General features: G+C 44.8%; 1 protein-coding gene across 3 annotated transcripts in view; it reads left to right on the top strand.

The window, feature by feature from the left end:
- Positions 1-3880: 3880 nt before the first annotated feature.
- The window catches only part of ZNF831 (zinc finger protein 831), a 45205-nt gene continuing 30032 nt past the window's right edge, over positions 3881-19053 (top strand). The window contains exon 1 of one of the 3 annotated variants that reach the window (XM_066586443.1): positions 3881-3980. The gene's annotated coding sequence lies outside the window, so the exon portion shown is untranslated. Of the gene's footprint in view, positions 3981-9543; positions 9695-13050; positions 13083-19053 lie in introns of those variants that run through there. The other 2 variants (XM_066586441.1, XM_066586442.1) reach the window with 2 other exon arrangements.

Genomic DNA, 19053 nt, shown 5'->3' with positions numbered 1-19053 from the left:
TGAGCTACCACAGCTTGTGCTTTTGTTACCAGAGTAATAGAAGAGCAAGAAGAATAAACACAAAGAGAGCATAAAAAGCCAATACAGATATCACCCTTGGACAGGTTTGAACCTATAAATCTAGCACTGCAAGGCAGCAGCGCTAATGACTGAATCACCATGCTCAAGAAGAAAGAGAAGAATAAACTTAATGAGAACATACAAACTCCATGTTTGTCCATAGTCAGATGTGAATCTATAACCCCAGTGCTATAAGATGTGTTGCCTTAGTTGTTAGTACTGCTGCCTGTAGTACTGGAATTGTAGGGTCAAATCTGACCAAGGGTGATATCTGTATGGAGTTTTTCAAAGTTGCCCTTGATCAGATTTGAACCTAGGACCCCACAATGACAAGGCAAAAGTGCTAGCTGCATTCATTAAAGTGTCACCGCTATCATGAAAAATGGATTGTCTTCAAATTCCATCTGCCTCCCAATTGAGTACAATGCAAAAAAAATAGAGTCCATAAGTATTCTGTTTCCAAAATTGAAACAAAAGCGCAGCAGTCTAGTAACACGAATTCATAAAGTAACACACAGTCACTTTAAATGACACAGTCCTTCAACCAGGTTTGAGTGTTCATAATTTGCAATAAGCTCAGTGTCCATGATATTAACACTATGTCCATTAGGAGACCTGCTACATCAGTCCCTATCAGTGTGCACAGCCAGCCATCTTTACTGAGGCAAGCCTCACTTACGAATCTGTGAGAATGAACTCCTTGATGTCCTCACTGGCCTTTGTCCATTGTTGTGCAGCACAACCTCATGCTCTCTCTGTTCTCAACCCAATTCTTCTTCCTGTAACCCAGTGGTAGTTATCCAGTACAGAATTGGCTCCTGGAACAGACAGCAGTCCTCTTCGTAGCCCTCATGCTGACCTCTGATCCCTGCTATTGCACTCTGCGCTCCCATCAGCACTTCTGCATGCTGTAGGTACATCTGCACTGTCCCACGTGGCATAGCGAAAATTCCCCTTTTTTTACCCAGAGTCTCAAGCTATGAAAAACTTTCCTTTGGCGAATTTCATAGTCTATCACTATGGCAATCATTTAACCCATTCAGGGTAGCCCCTTACATCCTCACTTATCTCCCCCTCCCACCGGCCATAGCCGTCACCATCCTCCTGCTTCGTAGCAGATGTTGCACTAGTCCTCCATAGGCCATGCATGTATGTGCTCAGCCCACCTCCAAAAGGGCCAGCACATGCACACAGCTTTCCCATCCACAGCCTATCCCAGCTATTCCTAGGTCATTTTAGGCACCACCGCTTCTACAAAGTGCCAGAGAAATAAGTTCCTAGTGGACTTGTGAAGGTGTATCTCTATTTTGCTTGATTTTTGGTTTTGACGCTCTGCCTGAATAGCAAGCTTTCCAAACTGTGCCTGTCCTGACCTCGGCTTGTTATATTGACTCGGCTTCGCCTGGGCACCGCCTTTTTTTTTTTAATGCTTTATTTTTAACTTTTCAGAATAAACAAGAAGGTTTCCACTCAGTGAGGACACAGCACAAAGATCACATTTTCATAATTTTCATGAAATGTGACAACTAGCATGAGCTGTAGCAGGGTAATTGCTTAATCAATGCGGAATTTGATCAGATTAGGACACTTAAACTGAATTACTTATGTAACCAAACTGCCCCATTTATTTGGGAGTTTCCACTAGTTCCCTAAAAACAAAAGTAAGGAGGGTAGAGAATGGGAAAAAGGGGAAGGACAGGAAGGAAACACGTATGGAGTGAAAAAAGATAGAAAAGAAGGAGGGGGAAAAAAGACCCACAAAACCACACCATCCCCGCCCATCCCCCTACTATTGTATGATTGTATGATTATTATTTTATTAGCTGAGATTAAAGGGACCTGTGTACAGCGGGGTTCGGGCCCAGTGAGCTCATAAAGCGCTTAGGTTCTTATATTCCTCTGTTACTCTGGTACTCAATCCAATGATGCCATGTCTTTGAGAACTTGTCCTGTGTGTGTTTGATCGAAGCTGTAAGGTCCTCCATCTCCATAATCTTATGGACCTTGTGAAACCACATCGAGATAGTGGGAGATCACGTCGTCGCCAAAGTTTCGGGACGCATGTTCGTGTTGCATCAACCAGATGTCTCACCACAGAACGCTTATAGGAGTACTGAGGAATCTCGCTGAGATGTAGGAGAAAGAATGCAGGCGAATTTGGAGGAGATACGCCATACCTCGGACCAGAAATCTGCTAGCTCCAAACATTCCCAGAATATATGCAAAATGGTCCCTTGACAAGTGCCACACCTCCAACAGAGGGGGGGGAAACTGCGGGTATCATTTTATGAAGTCGGGAGGGTACCCTGTACCACCGCGAGAGAATCTTGAAACCCATTTCCTGAGTCTTGCTTGACATGCAGGATTTATGTGTAAAGGTATAGATTCTATTCAGCTGTTCTGGTGTAAACGATACTGCCAAATCTCTTTCCCAGGCAAGAACATATGATGGTGGTGGGGTCTCAGTTTCCACAGTTAGTATCTTATAAATGTGTGAAAGGGTATGAAGTGAGGGGCCCAACCCGCAGCAGAGTTGCTCAGAAGGAGTTTTTGCTGTAGAGAATCCCAGGGCGGGAGGTAGAGACAAGAGGAAATCTCTGATGTGAAAGATTTGCCAGTATGTCAGTGGCGTAGGTTCTGTGATAATTGCTAATGTATCTGCAGATAACCATTGTCCCTCTGATATAAAGTGGGATGCTCTGCATCTCCCGCTCCGTATCGAAAGGTGGAGCCCCCCTCCCTCTAGACTAGATGGAAAATCTGGGTTCCCCAAAATGGGAAATAGTGGAGAGGGCCTGGGTGAAATGCCCTGATTAGGAAAAACTCGGGAGAGGACCTTAAGAGTGGGTCCCACTGTATGGTGCGAGCTGGCTTCTAGAAGGATGTCCTCCTGTATCCAGGGTAAAGCGGTCAGGGGGACCGGGGAGAATGTCTGTCACAGTAACACCCACTGCTTGAACTCTGTGTGCCTGTACCAGTCAACCACCCGCTGAGCACCACCTTCTGCCTGTTAACCAGGTAGATTGAACGTTGCCTATCCTGACCTGGACCTGTTATTCTGACTACATCCTTGCCGGTACCTTTGGTACCACGTTCCAATGGCTTTTGACCCACTTAGGTCAGTGGTGACTATACAGAGACTACTCCTGGGGGAATGACCTGGAGGATCCATTCGGCAAAGAATAGATGCCTCAAAAAGGGATTAATGGGTGAAGACCAGGGGACATTCTAGAGCAACTCTTAGCAATACCTCAAAGCCAGATCAGCCAGTGATACTTGGGTCCACACCCATTGCGTTACAGGCAGGCCATGCAGCTGTCATGATGTCCTTAAGGGAGTAACCCTGGTTATTCCACTTCTTATACTATTGCTTGGTTGTACAGAACTGCAATGTTGGCAAATGGGCGGTGAATTACCCAGATTTATTTAAATGGCATGGAGGGAATAACAAGCTGCAGACCTTTCTGTCCTGGGTAGTAAAACCATTGGAGACATTGCAGTGAATTGGCCCATCTCACCTGTGAAGACTATGAGTGCCATTTTGAATATATTAAAGCCGTGGCCCCCGTTTACTCTGTACGTAGATCCGATGAAAAAACAAGCCATGTGTACCGATCCTGAATCTCTTTATCTCAAGGCAGATAAGTAATTTTTGGATCGTGTCTTGAAGAGGTTAAAACTCAGTTGTGTCATTTTGTACGCCCACACAGAGCTGCAGTGCCACAGACATTATAAGCAGGAAACCCATATTACGGTCATTAAAGCTCTACCCACGCCATGCCATATAGGTGTTTAACACATAGGCAGAAATTACTGAGAAGATGGGGGTGTACAGAAGGATGAGCCTTTCCAAAATGAACCCACCGCGTGCGAACCTCTGAGCGTATCTATACGCCGGCCGTGATGTCCACCTGCTCAAAGTAAATTGTTAGTTCTGTAGTCTGTGACTTGCATGCGTTGGTGTTTTTTGTTTTGCAAAAACTGTTCAGAGTGTGCATGCGTAATGTGTCTGCAAGTGCGGAAAGAAAAGGTAATTTCTTAGAGGCAGTCATACAGATTTAAAGGGGTATTCCACCCTCAGCCAATAAAGTTTAGTCTTTGCTAGCTAAACGAAATTAGGCAATTTTCTATGAGCTCCTCGTTCCTATTTCTCAATCAGTTCCTCGTCGTTTTCAAGATCTTTGCTAGTAGTCATTGAATAAGAACCTTCCTAAGAATGAAGATCTGCCCTTGTCATGGGACTTTGAAAGTACAGTTAAGTTTAGCGACATTGGGCATAGTTTGTAGAGGTAGAGAAGAGCTTTGGGTCTTTCATAGCTGCTTAGATTGGATCATGTTAGGAATTAATATATTATAAGCCCCCAGGGACCATCAGCTATGTAAACTACATTTATAAGGAGATCATCATAGTCATGCATTAGCCTAATTGTATCTTAATAGGGTTGTCTCAACCCCTTTCGAATGGGAGCCATTTTTAAAAACTCTCCTGGCAAAGAGTAGGTTACAAGTAGAATTACATGGCAGACATTTTTGCTTCCTGACCCAATAGTCCGATGGCCAGTGAAGTTTATGATTTTAGCAATAGTTAATAAAAAGCATGTTTTTAATAGTCTTTTTATGCAGTTGTAAGAGGGCCCTGGTTTCAGGCTTGGGATAACTTCTGGAGGCAGTGAAGATTCGGTTAGGGAGGGAATAAACCGTTCCGGCTTTGAGACCAGGAGTGCCAGGCCTAACTCCTTTAAGGTGACCACTGTGCCCTTGTCCGCATATTCGGGCAGGGGCACTAGCAAAGACTTGTAGGAGGTCCGGAAACTGGCTCAGCTAGTGGCAACAGCCCAAGGACTCCTTAGGTAGCTTACATAAGTCCTGAGTCTGACATCTCTGCCTGTAACAATGAACTTTATTACATAGGAGAAAGATATAAGAAGTTCAGTTCCCATCTCCAGGTCTTTCGACCTTTGATGGGTCAGTTATAAAGATTGTGCCTTATCGGTATTCTTTTCACATGTAATGGGTTTCTCAAAAGTCTTCTCAATTGTTATTCCCATGTAATGGACTCTTTCTACCTCGCAGTACCACTGGAGAGACTCCAGTTGAGAACTGAGTTTACACATCTAAGTGGTCAGCCATAATTCATGGTCAGATCAAGTCATCCAGAGTGAAAGCCACTGACTGGAAATTGCTGCGTAGATTCATTCTCCACTCCAACTCATGGATGTTGTCTTGAGTGCGGTACTCTCTTCTCTATGATTTACGAATATACTACGTATTACATATCCATAAAACTCCTCCTATTAGTCTACATAACCTCTACCTACAGTATATCTAATACTCCAGAACAGCGTATCCCAGACGCGTTTATGCGTTCGCAATCCAGATAAGTGTCTCAGCCTGACCGCGGGTCTCTTGACCCAAACTCTACGCATCATGGGACTCGATGATGCTAATAGTTTGGGCCATGCTACTGGCGGTCTGACCAGGATACTCGTCTATATTATGGATGTATAAATGCAGAGGAAATACACTTGTCTGACACCTGCCTTAACCCCTTCCCGCTCCATGACGTAAGGGCACATCATGGCAGGCTGGTACTTCGCGCAAAATGACGTACCCTTACGTCATCGGGATAGCGCGAGATCATGACTGATCTCACGCTATCCCGCAGTGGGAGCCGGCTGTCAGTGATAGCCGGCGTCCCGCTGCAATAGCGGGGGGGGGCAATCGAAGATGCGCCCCCCGCTGTTAACCCCTTCCCTGCCGCGATCTAAGTAGATCACGGCAAGGAAAGAGTTCACAGAGGGAGCTCGCTCCCTCTGTGTCTCCAGCCGGCTCTCGTGATGTTATCGCGAGAGCCCGGCCTGTTGCCATGGTAACAGGATGCCAGACACTGGCATCCTGTAGTGCCAATGCCTATGATCGCTGTATAAGCGATGAGGCATGGCAGGGCAGTAGCCCTGCCATGCCTTATCACAGCAATCATAAGTGCTGTGCTGTAAGTCCCTCAGAGGGACTCACATTGTGTAAAAAAAAAAGAAAAGAAAAATGTTAAAAAAAAAACTTAGCATAAAAAAAGGTAAAAAAAAATTAAAATGGCACATATTTGGTATTGACACGTCCGTAACGATGCATAAAATAAACTGCACATGCTTTTTATTTTGTATGGCAAAAAGCATTAAAAAAAAGCTAAAAAACAGAGGCAAAATACTAATTTTTAGCATTTTGCCTCCCAAAAAATGCAATAAAAGTGATCAAAAAGCCATATATTCCCCAAAATGGTACCAATAAAAACTACAGCTCATCACGCAAAAAATAAGCCCTCATAGAGCTCCGTACATAGAAAAATAAAAAAGTTACAGGACTTTGAATGCAGTGATTTAGAAAAAAAAAAGGATTTCCAAAAAAGGGGGTTTTATTGCAAAAAAGTGTAAAAACCTAAAAAAATAAAAAAAAAGAATTTTGGTATCGTTGTAACCGTACCGACCTGCAAAAAAAATGTATTGTGTCATTTATGCTGCATGATTAACGCTGTAAAAAAAATAAATCTATGGCAGAATTGATGCGTTTTCTCTCCCTGCTATTATAAAATAATAAAAGTTTTACGATATAGCCTATGTACCCAAAAATGGCACCGATAAAAACTACAGCTCGCCACGCAAAAAACAAGCCCTCATACGGCCGCATCGATGGAAAAATAAAAAAAGTATGGCTTTTGAAAAATGGAGATGAAAATCCGCCAAAAATCGTTGCGTCCTTAAGGCCAAAATAGGCCATGTCCTTAAAGGGTTAAAGGGAATGTATCACCTATATATTTTTTTTACTAATTAAACCCTGGTAGTGAAACATTTACCATTTTTTGAATCTATTTTTATTATTATGTAGATTTATTTTATTCTGTTGTCTGTACGTGACTATGGGGGCAGCCATCTTGCCTGAGGTGCAGTTAACAACATTTAGAAATATGCTTTAAGGCATCCTCATGGACCATTGACACAATGGAGATGAGGGGACCCATTGACTTCTATGGGGGAGTGTCGTTGGCATGCTCTGTTATCTGTGCTGATGTTATCATCACCTATGGTGAAGGTAGTTCCTGTCTTATCTCCACTCATTGTTAAAAAAAAATCAAGCACCTAGCAGGAGATGACAGAAGATGTGTGATTGTAACATTCATATAAGTAAGTGATCACAATATCAGAGCAAAATGATAATTTATTGCAGAAAACTGAACACCTGAATGGAGGCTCTAGTACCCTGTTGTACTGCCTCTAGCCTGGATACAGGATGTGATATGGGCGGGCATGGAGGCTCTAGTACCCTGTTGTACTGCCTCTAGCTTGCATACAAGATGTGATACGGGAAGGGGGGGGGGGGCATGGAGGCTCTAGTACCCTGTTGTACCGCCTCTAGCTTGCATACAAGATGTGATACGGGAAGGGGGGGGGGGGGCATGGAGGCTCTAGTACCCTGTTGTACCGCCTCTAGCTTGCATACAAAATGTGATACGGGTGGGCATGGAGGCTCTAGTACCCTGTTATACCGCCTCTAGCCTGGATACAGGAAGTGATATGGGTGGGCATGGAGGCTCTAGTACCCTGTTGTACTTTCTCTAGCTTGGATACAAGATGTGATATGGGTGGGCATGGAGGCTCTAGTACCCTGTTGTACCGGCTCTAGCTTGCATACAAAATGTGATACGGGTGGGCATGGAGGCTCTTGTACCCTGTTGTACCACCTCTAGCTTGCATACAAGATGTGATACAGGTGGGCATGGAAGCTTTAGTACCCTGTTGTACTGCCTCTAGCTTGCATACAAGATGTGATACGGGGGGGCATGGAGGCTCTAGTACCCTGTTGTACAGCTTCTAGCTTGGATGCAAGATGTTATATGAGTGGGAATAGAGGCTCTAGTATGCGATGGGCTCCCCAGACTATCACACCAGCAGGGATCAGTGTGCCGCTCTACAGCAAAGGCAGGATTAAGGTGCTCACCCCTAGGTCTTCAGACACGAACACGGCCGTTGTCGGTGGCCAAACCAAACCTAGATTTGTCACTGACAACAACCTAGTTCCACTCCATAGCAGTCCAGTTTCGTTATTCACAACTCCAAATAGAGGTGATGATGGGTGTGTGTCAAAGCAGTATATGTAATTGGTGCTATGAGACTAAATGTTCTTTTGCCAAGCGCCTGGAAATGGTTCCAACAGACACAGGGGTGTAACGATGGCGCCCCTGTCTCTGGATGGTGGCCAATGAAACAGTTGGAACTCCTTGTGTTTGTCTGACTATCAGACGCTCCTCTCTACTGGTGGTCTGTCGGGGGTCCTGATCCCAGTCGCCTTGTGTGCCCTCACACATCCACTGGTCCCAACACCTCCTAACAGTCTGGTCAGAATGGCCTAGCTGGCAGGCAATTTGTTGATACGACCATCCAGCTTCTCACATCCAAGTAATGCGCCCCTCTGCGTCGTAGAGGCGTCTAGTGGTCAACAAGCTCTACACAAGCAGAAGAAGAGGTCACTACACACAAGGAGCCTCCGAGAGCCTCTTATAGGCCAAGGGAGGAACCACTTTTAGGGCCTCCGGTGACAAGACCATTCATATAATCACCACAACTCTCAGCATTTGTATATCTGTCTGAGATGTAACTGCATGCCGAGTTTTGCAACAAAGCGACAACTCCTTCTGGGTGCTTGATTTTTTTTTACAAAGACAAAATGTGTTTATAGGTGTCACCTCTCAGTGTAATCCAGGCTGTGATGATAATGAGATGACTGCTGAGGAGTTTTCTCTATAGAACAGTGATATATTATGATGAGGTTCAGAGGTCAATGTGAAAACTGCAGGATTTCAGGATTTTTTGGAAAAAAAAAAAATCAGCAAAAATTCTTAAAAATATGTAGAAAACTTGATTTAAACAATAGGTCATTTTCTGATTTATTTTACTGATTTCCATAGCATATACATATTCCACAGAGGTCAGATAGAGCAATTACCCATAGTTTCCCAGACAAGACATAGGGGTAAAGATCGGCTGGAAAAAATAAATGATAATTTTTGTGCTAAAACAAAAAACTGGTGACCTTTTTATAAGTAAAAACGGACATAACTGCCTTGATACATTTCCCCCATAGTTGTTTGAAAAGTTTTAAACTGTTGTTTTAACATTCTAAAAGTTCCTATATGTGGCAACACCTGCTATAACTTCTTTGATTACTCCATATAACCTCTATGTAACTCCATCTCTGGCTCCACAATAGCATATGTCGCAATCTAAGATGTAGTACAGGCTGAGAGGTGGACATGCAGCTGGTTGGAGTGGATAGTGTTGGTTAACGTCCTGCACATTATTTATCTATCATGACTCATGTCTTCGTTGTTTTGTACAGATACATTTCATTCCAATTTTCAGCTATTTCATTATCGTGAGTCATAACAAGAGCCGCCCGCCCCTCGGTGCTTGTCACAAGCTCACGTTTGGGGTTTCTGACTCATTGCTTGCTATGATCTACACGAAAGAGAAAAAAAAAATAACATGAACACTTGAAAAGAGGCAACATACGATGGGGAGAGAGAAGGGCGACCAGGCGGAGTGGACAACTTCCCCACCCCTCTGCAGGCCAGCATGGAACAGAGGTCAGACTGATACCAAGAGGTGGTGCTATACCGGGAGATGGGCTGGTTGGAAGAGGGTCTTCTATGCAGAGTATCATAGTAAAGAGGGCACTTTCTTAGAGGAGATCCAATAGGGCTAAAAGTGTTTTAATAGCAGAAGAACGGGGAGAAGTGTTATTATCAAGTGATGGACCAGTTTAGGAGTAATGTTGAGAGGGGATCTAACACAATGTTTGTTAGGGCTGTTTGGAAGGACTGCTGGCCATCAATGTATGATTGGTGGGTGTCCCACTTCCACAACCCCCGTAGATCAGCAAATTGAAGGAATGGCTGCACTTGCTGAAGCTCTATGGCCCTTTTATTGAATTACGTAGCACAGTAACATCCGTACGAGTATGACTGTGCCTGGTATGGCAGCTCGCAACTGAATGGGACAAAACTGTAGTACTCGGCACAGCCAAACTCATACAGGTGGTGCTGTATCTGGTACTGCAGTGAAGGGACTTCTGACTGGTGGAGGTCAATCATACATAGACAGCTCTTTCTATGGATAGGTCATCAATTTAAAATCTGGGTAAACTCCGATAGGGTACATTCACATGTAGCATAAAATTGTGCAGATTTTCTGGTTCCCCACCAAGATCTGCAGCATTTCTGCTTCAAAAGCTGCACTAAAATCTGCATTTTGCATCATGCGGATCTTGGTGTGGATCCATAGTGGACTTCACGCTTTCTGTTGAAAGGGTCAAATCAACTGTGGCTCTGCACCAAAATCCACACCATTTTCCGCTATGTGTGAATGTATCCTTAAAGGGGTTGTCTCGCGGCGAAAGCGGAAAAAATTTTTTTTCACTTACCCCCGCATTCTGCCCTGTTAAAAAGAAAGCATAGGTTAGTTTTTAAAAATCACATCGCACTTACCTGCATCAGCGTTCTGCAGCTTCTTCTATTCTTCTTTTAAAGATGGCGCCGCTGGCCTTCTCCCACGGTGGACCGCGGGTCTTCTCCCATGGTGCACCGTGGATTTTCTTCTCCTTCCTTGCGTCCCATTGCCGATTCCAGCCTCCTGTTCGGCTGGAATCGGCACACGTGATGGGGCGGAGCTACGATGACGACGCGGTGAGCAGCTCTCCGGCACGAGCGGCCCCATTCACCAGGCAGAAGACCGCACAGCGCAAGCGCGTCTAAAAAAGCAAGAAGCCAGCGAAATTAGACGGAGCCATGGAGACGAGGACGCCAGCAACGGAGTAGGTAAGTGAATAACTTCTGTATGGCTCATATTTAATGCACGATGTATATTACAAAGTGCATTAATATGGCCATACAGAAGTGTATAACCCCACTTGCTTTCGCGAGACAACCCCTTTAAAGGAACATTCCAGGAAAACTTATATACTCTGTTACTGGCGCGGCGGCACATTGACTTTGTTTTTGGTGTTTTTATGGGGGTAGTGCGAGATCTTCTATCAAAACGTTAACATTTGTAGTATATAGATACGCTTAAACGGGTGTTTCCATTTTGGCCAATCATGACTGAGATTGGAACCTGGTGAATATGAGGTGGCTGGATGGCAGAGCTGACCAAAACAACTGAGCTAGGCTGTTTCCTGTAGTCTCCGAAGCTCGATGTGCTACTCTGTTTGTGTAACTCCCATTGACTTATATGGAAGATATGGAAGGAGTGTAGCAAAATGTTCTCAGATATTTCTTTCCTCCCACTTTCACTGGTGGCCGTGTGAGTCAGGAAAGATATGGTTTTTCATTAGGTAGAGTGAGGAGACTTATAAGGCCGTGCATGCTCCTCTGGGTAATTTATGCAAATGGAGATGAAACAATGCCTCTACAGCACCTATTATTGGAAGTCAATGTCAGATTTTTTAACAAGCCTTATAATAATGACTGGAAATATAAGTCAAAGCCAAAATCTTCTCCAGAAGGGAGAGATAACCATGTACAGACAGACTGTTTGGGGGTTCTTGCCCCTCATCAGTGTAGAGTAGATTACTGGTTTTGCTAGTGAGAGGTCTATGATGTGGGTCAGGAAGGGCATGGTTTCTCCTTAAGGAGAGCACCAAGTGAGGAGAGCTATAAGGCCATGCATTCTTCTCTGAAATTTATGCAGATGCCTTTGTAGCGCCACCTATTGGAAGGCAGCATTTCTGTAAGTCAATGTCAGACTTTTTAAGGAGAAACCATACCATGCTACTCCCAGACTTTTATGATATATTGTATTCTTGGATATGTCATAAAATTCTGGGATGGGAATACCCTTTCAAGCTGGAGACTAGGGTGTGCACCATAGAGACCTTCTAAAGAACCCACCAGCAACAGTAAAGACGATTATCCAGGCTGACGTCCTAAATGGTCTAGTGATAAAAAAAGAATTAATGCTCCCTTACCTCCAGCGGCCGGTGCTCCGCTAATCTACACTTCTGGGTGCGCGTCCTGAGGGTCATGTGACTGTTGCAGCCCATCAGCGGGTCTGTTGAGGGGGTCAAATGACCCTGCATCAAGACGTTCCACCAGAAATGAGGACCAGCGGGGACCATCTAACGGAGAAACATAAGCATCAGGGAATCAGGGGTAAGTGAGTTACTTTTTTGTGTCACAAATGTGAACATTATGGAAAATGATCATGGAGGTTTCGGCAGACCATGCCCTACACTTTCAATTTCTGCCGTTGTGGGCCAAAAAAAAGATGGTGTGCCATCATCCATTGTGTCGTCAATCATTCACCTTACATTTTAAAGCAATAATGGCCAGAAATGGCCCAAATCAGCTATTTCGGGCAACCATATGAATATGGCCAGCTTTAGCAGAAAAGAGATGGGCAGTTTTTAGAAGGGCCATGGAGAGGGTGTGGAGAGGGGAAAGCAAAACCAAGCCCTTCTGTCCTGTGGGTGCAATACTAGGTAATATAATTGGGGAGAACATTGTGATCGTCTCTCATATATCTAATATGACACTGTGATACACGGTGACAGGGAGTTATGTGACTGCAGCTTCTGCTTGGTAACGTTACGGTTAAACCAGTCAGCGGTTTCTGTTTCCAAGTGACAAGGTCGTAAAAACTGAAATTGTTCAGCTTCCTCTTTTTATAGCTGGCCCAGCTTAATTTGATGTTTTTGGTGAGTGATAGCATCACCTCTCATCTTATCAATGTACGGCCATGACGTCCCTCTATAGTCATCGCACCTGTGCAGAGGTAAGTTATAGGAATCCCTTCCGCCAGCGCACCCCAAAACTTGTCTGTTGCAGGTGTATGAAGCAGGGTGTTTTACATCTCAGGAAATCAATACGTAGCTGGGTGTCACATCCTGCCTGAACATAACAGACTCATCTGCCAGATACGTGCCACTACAATGAGCAGACGGAAGATACATGTGAGAACCCCAGGCACTGCTGCGTGGTATGTACAATGCAGGACCATAGCAAGTAGTAACAATTGTATGGAGTAATTCAGGTGGTGAGGAGTAATACTTCCGGGTGTGCATTGATAGTATGAGACCTCCGACCAAATGCTATGTAGGGAACTACAAATTTGAGTACATGGAGCTTTAGGCATACTAGGACCTCCATAGCACTCCAATGGCACTCTGCAGGGAAGCCTTCAGAAGGAGCCATATGCTCAAGCGTCTGCAGCTCTATTCTTGCCACCGAAATTACGCAACGCTGACAGAAACATGACAGACTTTATTATAATACAATAAGGTCCATCAGTGGTTGTCGGTATCTGCAAGTGGCTGGAGTATAGCCATCTTAACTTTGTTCTAAACTAAAACTATGACACTAACGTGAGCCGAGTTTAAAAGGGGGTTTTCTGGGACAATGATATCATTGACCTATCCTCACGATAGGTCATCAATATCAGATCGGTAGGGTCTACTGCTCAGGTCCCCCAGTTGGCGCTGTGGCCTATCCTCATGCCTGTGACGTCACGGTCATTGGGCACATGGCCTTAAGGCAGCTCAGTCTTATTCAAGTGAAGGCAAAGGGAGATGAAAAAGACTGTGGGCAGACCACCCTAGAAGGGGAACCTACGGCATGGGTGGAGCTATATGGTAAGTGACTAGGGATGAGCGAGTATACTCGCTAAGGCACTACTCGCTCGAGTAATGTGCCTTAGCCGAGTATCTGCCCGCTCGTCCCGAAAGATTCGGGTGCCGCCGCGGGGCGGAGAGCTGCGGGGGAGAGCAGGGAGGAACGGAAGGGAGATCTCTCTCTCCCTCTCTCCCGCCCGCTCTCCCCCGCTCCCCGCCGCAACTCACCTGTCAGCTGCGGCGGCCCCCGAATCTTTAGGGACGAGCAGGGAGGTACTCGTCTAAGGCACATTACTCGAGCGAGTAGTGCCTTAGCGAGTATACTCGCTCATCCCTATAAGTGACTTAATGAGTGTTAGAGCACAGAAGAAGTGTGCCAAGGTATAGTTTACAGCTCTTAAAGAAATATTCAGTAATTAAAGGGGTTGTCCCGCGCCGAAACGGGTTTTTTTTTTTCTCAACCCCCCCCCCCCCCCCCCCGGTCGGCGCGAGACAACCCCGATGCAGGGAGGTAAAGAAAGCTTACCGGAGCGCTTACCTTAATCCCCGCGCTCCGGTGACTTCAATACTTACCGCTGAAGATGGCCGCCGGGATCCTCTGTCTCCGTGGACCGCAGCTCTTCTGTGCGGTCCATTGCCGATTCCAGCCTCCTGATTGGCTGGAATCGGCACGTGACGGGGCGGAGCTACACGGAGCCTGCATTCTGCACGAGCGGCTCCATAGAAGACAGGAGAAGACCCGGACTGCGCAAGCGCGGCTAATTTGGCCATCGGAGGGCGAAAATTAGTCGGCACCATGGAGACGAGGACGCCAGCAACGGAGCAGGTAAGTATAAAACTTTTTATAACTTCTGTATGGCTCATAATTAATGCACAATGTACATTACAAAGTGCATTAATATGGCCATACAGAAGTGTATAGACCCAATATGGCCATACAGAAGTGTATAGACCCACTTGCTGCCGCAGGACAACCCCTTTAATGTTTGCATATTTCTTGCTCAATCATGAAACATATGAAGAAGATGCTGCTGGACTGGTACGTGGGTCAACCAATGGTCCGGTTAACAGTGAATATTGAGGAAGCGAGTGATCAAAAAAGCTAGGGTTCTGGAACAAGCTATTGACCAATGCCTATTCAGATGTGAGAGGAGTCAGTGTTATCAATGAAGAGAGTATATGCTTTATTTTAAGCCAGCAGGTAACATGTGTCCAATAAGATAAAGATAAGGATAAGGATTCCTCCGCTGGCTGTCCATTGTCTCTCTTGCTTTTATCGTATTGGACCAGGAAGTTTGAACATGCAATTATATGTTCACCCATCGGTCTGATGAAGAGGTCTGCAAGCCTTGAAACGTGTTACCTACTGGTTTAAAATAAAGCATATATCCTTTCTATTCCCTTTCTATAGATAACACTGACTCCACTCCAATTTTGAGTCTGCCTTTGCCAACAGATCGCTCCAGAGTCCTAGCTTTTTTGGCCACTCGCTTCTTCACCATTCAAGGGAATGGAATTTAGTTGTTTTACCAGGCACAGCCGCTATGAAATGTGTGGTACTATGTATAGTATGCAGTGGTGCTGGCCTCTTCATACAGCTGAGCATCGGGGGTCCAGAGCAGTGGACCCCACCGATATGATGTTGATGATCTATCCTGGGGATAGGTAATCAATATCTTAGAAAACCACTTTAAAGGGTCTGTTTAACTTCACACTTTTAATGAACGGTCATAAGTATAGGCCATCAATAGTAGATTGGCAGCGATCTATGGGAGCCCCAACAATCAGCTGTTCACCTCTCTGCTGTGCTTGTTTACAGAGCTTCTATTGAGTCTATTGAATTTAATGGGAGCTTTGCCTGCAATACCAACCTGGGCCACATTAGTGGGAACGGATCTACGTATTTCTGGCTCTATACAGTAGTGAACTGGCCCTGTGAAGAACTGATCACTGGGAGTGGCCCCCACCTATCTACTATTGATGGCCTACCATTAACATAGGTCATCAGTACTCTAAAGATGGACAAACCCTTTAACCCCTTAAGGACATGGCCTATTTTGGGCTTAAGGACGCAACGATTTTTGGTGGATTTTCATCTCCATTTTTCAAAAGCCATAACTTTTTTACTTTTCTGCTGACGCGGCCGTATAAGGGCTTGTTTTTTGCGTGGCAAAATGTAGTTTTTGATGGAAATCTTTTTTTTTCTAAATCGCTGCATTCAAAGTCCTGTAACTTTTTTATTTTTCTATGTACGGAGCTCTGTGAGGGCTTTTTTTTTGCGAGACGAGCTGTAGTTTTTATTGGTACCATTTTGGGGAATATACAGCTTTTTTGATAACTTTTATTGCATTTTTTGGGAGGCAAAATGCTAAAAAGTAGCGTTTTACGCTTTTTGCCGTGCAGAATAAAAAGCATGTTCAACTTATTGTAGACATTGTTACAGATGCGTCGATACCAAATATGTGCCATTTAAATTTTTTTTTTCCTTTTTTTTGGCTAATATGAGAAAAAGCATAAAAAAAGGGTTTTTTTACATTTTAATTTACATTTTTCTTATTTGTCTATTTTTATTATCTTTTTTCTACACCATCTATGTCCCTTTGGGGGACTTAAAGCACAGCACTGATGATCGCTGTGATAAGGCATGGCAGGACTTCTGTCCTGCCAATGCTTATCGCCTATACAGCGATCATAGGCTCTGGCAACACAGGACGCTGGTATCTGGCATCCGGTTGCCATGGCAACCAGCCAGGCTCTCTGCGATTATATCACGAGAGCCCAGCAACTTCATAGAGGGAGCATGCTCCCTCTGTGAACCCTTCCCATGCCGCAATCTACATAGATTGCGGCAGGGAAGGGGTTAACAGCGGAGGGGGGGGGGGGGGGACTCCGATGCACCCCCGTTGCTGCAGCGGGAGGCCGGCTATCACTGACAGCCAGCTCCTGCTGCGAGATAGCGCAAGATCTGTCATAATCTCGCGCTATCCCTATGACGTAAGGGTACGTCATTTTGCGGCAAGTACCCCGCTCCCATGATGTACCCTTACGTCATGGGGAGGGAAGGGGTTAACATGAATCTCCACTTTTTAACATCATTTCACTTTTAGGTACAACATTCTGTGCAGAATGGTTCATAATATATCTTTATAGTGTGTGGGAGCTTTGTTTTTCTGATACAGAATTCCAAATCCTTTAAACAAACATAGGTTTAAAGCCACTCCTCTTTCCTCTAAGTCCCGCCCCTTTGTCTAATTAGGCACAGAGTGTATAAAAGTCATAATAAATCTGGTGCAAGGCTAGTTTTTTTGGCACACGTTAAGTGATAATTTGGTGCATTTTTCTTAATAAATCTCCCCCCATGTATACGTTTTGGGACTTTTCCTTTAAATCATGCAGCCAAGACTCTGCCAGGGGTGACACTGAGGTTGGAGTCTTTTCACGAAAGTTCAAACTAGTGAATCAGTAGAGAACCTTGGATGTTCCATATCTTAATAAGTCTTTCTTGTTTCATTTATCAAGGAAGGGCCAAGATGAAAAAAATATATGTTTCTAGTAATAACCTCCGTATGGTCTATACATGCTAATAGCTGTGAGTAGATGTTATCTATTGGCTGCTTACTGTGCTGCTGGAAGGAGGAAGACTCTGGATCTGAGCCATGGGACAGGCGGAATGCTATAATGGATGCATTAGGGATTATATGTGTGCTGTATCTGAGCCAAGTAGTACAATTTATCAGCCGGTATTGCACACATTGAAGGTCAAAGCACAGATAGTGTTGCACAAGATGAGTATGTGATAAGTAAAATATTTCACCTACATTGAATAGTTAGTTATTAATTCTTTAGTCTGAATGGGTTATGACAACACTATTAGAAATTACATTACACTGAAAATGTTGTAAGATATGGCATATGTCACGACGCACTGGCCACGTCAATATCACTGGCAGTGGTGCACGCATCTTGGCATTTAGCGCCAGGCACTGACCAGTCCACATCCATGTGATGCTTTGAATGGCCGTGGGGAGGTGTTGGCCCTAGCCAGCCAATCAGCCATTGTTATATATATTCCAGCCCATCCTTTCAGAAGGCAACAGTTATTCCTGTGTTGGCATAGAGAAATGGAAGAAAAATGGGGGAGCAACCCCAGTGGAGAGGAAATAGGATAAAAAATGGAGGTATGGAGCTGAATTGCTGCCGTGAGAGGGAGAAGCTTGTATATGAAAGGTGCTGCCCACCCTAACTGATGTTCTACCTGATAGGCAGGGGCGTAACTATAGAGGATGCAGGGGATGCGGTTGCACCCGGGCCCAGGAGCCTTGGGGGGCCCATAAGGCCTCTCTTCTCCATATAGGGAACCCAGTACTATAAGTAAAGCATTTTAGTTGGGGGCCCTGTTACAAGTTTTGCATCGGGGCCCGGGAGCTTCAAGTTACGCCTCTGCCGATAGGTAAACGTTTGGAACAACGAGTGAGAAAAAAAGGTGAATTTTGCGTCACCTTTTAACGTGATAAATACTTGAGATTAGATGTTTAGCCCAAAAGATCTCAGTGTATTATTAAAACCAGCTTGCATAGGCGTTTCGAGGTGTTGGAACCTCTTCCTCAGTACTTGCTGGGGTTACCAATCCAAAGATGCAAACCATGTAAATGGCCCGTATGTCAGATTGTGCTGCTAGGATCTGTTGTTCTATGAGGTCCCAGGAGCACACTTTCATAGATGTGGGATAATTGAGCTGGCTGGGTGTGGAATTTTTCCTGCCAGACAATTCCCGCTGGTCTGCTGCACATAAATACCAGCCCTTCTGGCTAGAGGATGCTGGTCATTTTATTCATTCTAATTTCCACTCAGAGCTGGGTGTTATGCATGTTAACCTCAAGTGTTTATCACTCCTTTCCTGAGGACTGTCTGGACACCTGTATTCCCTGTCTGCATGTTATGCGGACCCCCTCTCCCCTTCCCTTTGACAAGTGTGGCCTCTGGACTTCTGATGTCTTTTGTGTGTTCAGGTGGGTGATGCCTGACACCATTCTCTTTATGTCAGTTTGGTGCCTGACTCTCTTTTCCCTTGGTGTGAGGACACTTGGACTAGCTATTAATTACTGTCTGTATGCATGAAAGTTCTGAATGGGGTTCCTGTTCTGTGTTGTATGCATTACCTGGTGTTTCTGTGAACAGCGATGTGTTCATTGGGTCTGTGCAGATGGCCAGACATGTATATGAGCAGTCATGTTGTATGTGGTATTCATTACCTGGTGTATTAGTGTGAACAGCAATGTGTTCTGCGTGTCTGTGCTGTTGGCCAGACAATAAGTGTGAACAGTCCTGTTCTGTGTGTAG

The sequence above is a fragment of the Eleutherodactylus coqui genome, chromosome 13, assembly GCF_035609145.1.
Source record: "Eleutherodactylus coqui strain aEleCoq1 chromosome 13, aEleCoq1.hap1, whole genome shotgun sequence".
NCBI lineage: Eukaryota > Metazoa > Chordata > Amphibia > Anura > Eleutherodactylidae > Eleutherodactylus > Eleutherodactylus coqui.
The sequence above is the reverse complement of the archived record's forward strand: the minus strand, read 5'-3'. Positions and strand labels throughout refer to the sequence as shown.